Source organism: Schistocerca piceifrons, chromosome 1 (genome assembly GCF_021461385.2).
Source record: "Schistocerca piceifrons isolate TAMUIC-IGC-003096 chromosome 1, iqSchPice1.1, whole genome shotgun sequence".
NCBI lineage: Eukaryota > Metazoa > Arthropoda > Insecta > Orthoptera > Acrididae > Schistocerca > Schistocerca piceifrons.
Genome location: NC_060138.1, coordinates 263,067,203 through 263,073,202, shown reverse-complemented (window position 1 = coordinate 263,073,202; position 6,000 = coordinate 263,067,203).

Below are 6,000 nucleotides of genomic sequence, written 5' to 3'. Positions count from 1 at the left end.
ATATTTACAGAAGCCGATTATGGAACGGTACTGGACTGCCGACGAGCTGCACTTTTTAGTCACAAAACGGTGACAGTAGTCCATATTTCCTGGAATACCCTTGGCCTTTGTGACAATCTCGCGAATTTGTAAAGCGCAAAGGAAAAAATGAAAAAAAAATCGAATTTGGACATGTGTACAGTAGGACATAAAGGAGTCCGTAGCTTTGCGAGAGGTGTGAGAGCAGAAGAATCATCATTTTCTACAGAGCCTGCGGAGAAGGTAGTGTCTTATCTTTCGTCACAGGTAACGGCTCACATAGCTTTGTGACATCACTCATTGGAGCATAGGCTATGGGGTAGGGGGTACTAGATCAAATGTGTGATGGCATAAATAAAACACTGATTCTCTAATGGAAGTTCTTAGGATCCAAGACTCTGCTCGACAGGCGCCAATTGCAATGTTAGCCGTCATTTGTCACCGTTTTGTGACTGATGATGCTTAATAAGAGTCCTACTGAAACTCACAATAGGCCCTCACACCAGCATGTCAATACTCTGACTGCTCTTATCAATAACGTACTGAGCTCTTACAGATTTCACAATCTTAAAGAAACGGTGCCGTTACTCTTTATTTGTACCTGCCGCTGCAAGGCAGGGCTATTTGTAATGTATTCTTGTGTTCTCAAACCGTTGGCATGCGGAACTTACATAGTTTCCAGTCTACCATGTGTTTCTGACAAGCATACTATCCCTAAATAGTACAAAAATGATCTGTACTCGAGATCTATAACTAGCGTGAGTTAAGGGCCGTATCTATTCACTGTTTATGGTTGGGGCAACTACTCCCAGTTCATCCACCATCAGTCAGAGAATTCGATGTAACTGAAGCAGACAATACACTTCTGGGAATACTTTTCACAGTTGTCTCGATCGCATCGGTTATGAGACTTTTTAACAATATACTGATACTGATGATGACTCATAAGAAGTTCTACAACTGTTCGATGCGTTGAAGAGAATTCGAAATAAAAAGGTGGTCACTGTTATACGTGAGAGTGACCAGCGAGCGGTGCACGGCAGAGAATTGAGACGCGAAGCTGCCAGGTGGGGGAGCCGCTGGAGGTGTCACTAACAACAAACAGACAGGACAGACGAACATACACTACGACCGATCATGACATAGCACAAGGAAAGCAATCAAGAACTGAGGTGATAAACACAGCGAGATAACAACAACGCAGGAACACTCCAAACAACGACAGTATGTACACATAACAGGAACGCAGTACGGCCGAGATACATACGCGAACTAAGACGATTACCAGACTGCCAGGGTAGCGCCGTGTGGCCACATAAACACATAACTGAGAGGGGCGGAAGTGGGATTCAGAAGGCAACGGCGTCAGCAGATGGAGCAGGGCCCGTGCTTGCCAGCCGTGGAGAAGTTCAGCCACACAACGACCATCAATTGGCATGGTGCGATAAGTGCTCAGGAATAAGGTGAGGGCCGATGTGGTGGCAGAGGAATCGACCACTTTTGTCACCTGTTATTTAAATGTCCATTCCAGTCGTTCTGCTCTGATACTGCAGGACGGATGGAATGGAGCGGTGCTGATTTGTTTGATACTGTTGGCCTCACAGAATGCATGGAAGGAGGCTGCCGTGAACTGGGGAGCCATTATCGGAGACCAAGGTTCGAGACAGACCTTGAGTGTGGCCTCAGCCATGGTGGACACCATGTGCACCACATACAGGTATCTGGAGTATGCATCCATAATAACCACATGATCCCAAGAATGGGCATGCAGAATCGAGATGGATACATCCCAGGACAGGCGAGGTGTGGGACAGGGTGCAAATGATTGTGAATCGCTGGCCTGGTGATATGCACATACCATGTACTCGTGGACCAAGCGTTCAATGTCGCCATCAATGCCAGGCAATATACTTGCCAGAGAGCCAACACCTTCATATGGGATATCCCACAGTGTTTGCGGTGTAGCAAGCATAGGAGACAGTGGCGCAAACTGGGTGGGATGATCGTCCGATGGGCGTCGGCCTCTGTACCCAACAGAAGGACACCCGCCACAACTGAGAGCCTGTGTGAGAGGTGCCGCCAGGGGTTGATTTCAGTTTTCAGCCTGCGAGTCAGATAGGTGAGCCAACCATGGGTCACATAGTGGAGAGCCTGCTGCAGAGTGGGGTCTCGGCTTGTGGCAGAGCTGACTTGTGCAGCTACGGCAGGAAATCTGTCCATTGTTTCTTGGTGGGCCATATCATAGTGAAAGCGGAGGTCTTCTAGTTGGTCGAACTTGGGACCAGGGCCCAAGGGAGGATGTGACAAGGAATCGGTGTTGAAGTGTTGGAAGGTGTGCTTATATCGAGTAACGTAAGTCTAATCGCGTTGCCCAGTGCTGGAGGTGTTGAGCCGTTCAGTCTGGGAGTTGTGTTTGTGGGATGAACAGGGTAACCAAAACTTGCGATCAGTGAGGAGAGTGAACTTCGTTCCAAACAGGGAGATATGGAACATTTGAACGACAAACACAATCATCAGAGCCTCTTTCTCAATCTGAGAATAGTTCCTCTGTGCTGAGGGAAGCGTCTTGGACGCATTTGCAATGGGCTCTGAGCCATCCTCATTCCTCTTAGCCAGAACTGCCCCTGTACCCTAGGCCGAAGCATCGGCTGTCACAATCAAGGGGCGGTCCGGAGAGAAGGGAGTCAGGCAAGGGCCGGACTTGCATTGTTTTCAAGTAGAGAAAAAGTTGATCACAGGCAGGAGTCCAGTAGAAAGTCACCCCTTTGTGTTCCAAGTGATTGAGGGGCTGTGCAACGACAACAGGATAGAAACTTTTCCTAGTAGTTAACCTTGCCCAAAAAGACCTGGAGGTAAGATAAATCTTTGGGGCAGGGAAGGGAGTTGATAGCCGCGACATTGCGGTTTGATGGAAGAATTCCGTCTGTACTGAGCCAGTTCCCCAGGTATTCGACTTCCGGTTGAAAGAAACTACACTTTTCCAACCAACAGCATAAGCCTGTGGCCTGCAGGTTGTGAAATAAGTTACCGAGGTTTTGAAAATTCTCGTAGCATGTCCAGTCGGTGATGAAGATGTCATCGAGATAATTGACACAAGCCAGGATGGGTTGTGTGAGCTGATCCAGCTACCTCTGGAAAATAACTGACGCTCAGTAAATACCAATTGGAAGGCGCTTGTATTTCTATAATCCGAAAGGCGTGTTGATGACAAAGATTTTCTGGGATTCGTCATCTAAGGGTGATTGGTGATAAGCCTTCGCCAAATCGATCTTAGAGTAGTACTCGCCATGCGGAAATTTTCTAATGGATAGTTTAGCACCTGCGGCTCGACAACAAGCTTATCGTATCGCCACGATTAACCTCAATACGATAAGAACGGCATTGCAGATCTAGTTGCTGCGTGAGTTGCTTCGCTCTTCGGATGTTGACATTGCTCTGTTGCAAGAAGTGACCCTCCCCGTCATCTCGGTTATGTGACATACATGTCACCGGCGGACCGAAATGGCAGCGGTATGGCAATACTAGTGCGCAATAGAATTGCCATCGAAGAAGTGACTTACCATCCGTCAGGCACAGGGATGGCGATCACAGCGCTAGGCACGCGCATCATTAACATTTAAGCTCCATCAGGAACTGAGCCACGCCGCGAGCGATCGCAGTTCTACTAGGATGATATCGCCCCCCTCTTTATTAGTCGCTTCGATCAACATATCTTCGGCGCCGACCTTAACTGTGTGCTCCACCCCAAAGACCAAGTCCCACATTTCTCGACTTGTCAAGATCTTCGGCTAATGGTTGTAGATCTGGTTCTCAACAACACTTGGGAGAAAATGCATGGTGACCGTCCCAGACCCGCATACCTTACTAGTCACTCAGCCAGTCGTCTAGACAGCTTTTATGTCTCATGAGCTCTAGCGCCGGGAGTGTTGGACGCCGAACGTTGGCCGCTTGCCTTCTCCGTTAATAGCCAATTCATATGCACAGTTCCCGTGGTCTAGGGGTAGCGTCTTTGATTCATAACCAAAACGTCTTCGGTCCCCGCCACTGCCTAAATTTTGATAAATAATCAGCATTGGCGGCCGAAGACTTCCGGCATAAGAAGTCAGCCTCATTCTGCTAACGGTCTTGTTAAAGAGGGCGGAGGAGCGGATAGAGGTTCAGGGCACTCTCTTGTCCTAGGGGTGGGAAATTGCCCCTAAAGGCGGAAGAATCAGCAATAATCAACGACATGAGGATGCAGAAGGCAATGGAAACCACTGCATTAAACACACGTAACGTGTATCCACAGGACATGTGGCCTGTATTTGAAGAAGTGTTATGATCATCTCTCCATTGGCAAAAGGTTCCGGAATAGTCCCTCATTCGGATCTCCGGGAGGGGACTGCCAAGGGGGAGGTTACCATGAGAAAAAGATTGAATAATCAACGAAAGGATAACGTTCTGCGAGTCGGGGCGTGGAATGTCAGAAGCTTGAACGTGGTAGGGAAACTAGAAAATCTGAAAAGGGAAATGCAAAGGCTCAATCTAGATATAGTAGGGGTCAGTGAAGTGAAATGGAAGGAAGACAAGGATTTCTGGTCAGATGAGTATCGGGTAATATCAACAGCAGCAGAAAATGGTATAACAGGTGTAGGATTCGTTATGAATAGGAAGGTAGGGCAGAGGGTGTGTTACTGTGAACAGTTCAGTGACCGGGTTGTTCTAATCAGAATCGACAGCAGACCAACACCGACAACGATAGTTCAGGTATACATGCCGACGTCGCAAGCTGAAGACGAACAGATAGAGAAAGTGTATGAGGATATTGAAAGGGTAATGCAGTATGTAAAGGGGGACGAAAATCTAATAGTCATGGGCGACTGGAATGCAGTTGTAGGGGAAGGAGTAGAAGAAAAGGTTACAGGAGAATATGGGATTGGGACGAGGAATGAAAGAGGAGAAAGACTAATTGAGTTCTGTAACAAGTTTCAGCTAGTAATAGCGAATACCCTGTTCAAGAATCACAAGAGGAAGATGTATACTTGGAAAAGGCCAGGAGTTACGGGAAGATTTCAATTAGATTACATCATGGTCAGACAGAGATTCCGAAATCAGATACTGGATTGTAAGGCATACCCAGGAGCAGATATAGACTCAGATCACAATATAGTAATGATGAAGAGTAGGCTGAAGTGCAAGACATTAGTCAGGAAGAATCAATACGCAAAGAAGTGGGATGCGGAAGTACTAAGGAATGACGAGATACGTTTGAAGTTCTCTAACGCTATAGATACAGCAATAAGGAATAGCGCAGTAGGCAGTACAGTTGAAGAGGAATGGACATCTCTAAAAAGGGCCATCACAGAAGTTAGGAAGGAAAACATAGGTACAAAGAAGGTAACTGCGAAGAAACCATGGGTAACAGAAGAAATACTTCAGTTGACTGATAAAGGAGGAAGTACAAACATGTTCCGGGAAAGTCAGGAATACAGAAACACAAGTCACTGAGAAATGAAATAAATAGGAAGTGCAGGGAAGCTAAGACGAAATGGCTGCAGGAAAATGTGAAGACATCGAGAAAGATATGACTGTCGGAAGGATAGACTCAGCATACAGGAAAGTCAAAACAACCTTTGCTGACATTAAAAGCAACGGTGGTAACATTAAGAGTGCAACGGGAATTCCACTGTTAAATGCAGAGGAGAGAGCAGATAGGTGGAAAGAATACATTGAAAGCCTCTATGGGGGTGAAGATTTGTCTACTGTGATAGAAGAAGAAACAGGAGTCGATTTAGAAGAGATAGGGGATCCAGTATTAGAATCGGAATTTAAAAGAGCTTTGGAGGACTGACGGTCAAATAAGGCAGAAGGTTCAAATTGTTCAAATGGCTCTGAGCACTATGGGACTTAAAATCTATGGTCATCAGTCCCCTAGAACTTAGAACTACTTAAACCTAACTAACCTAAGGACATCACACACATCCATGACCGAGGCAGGATTCG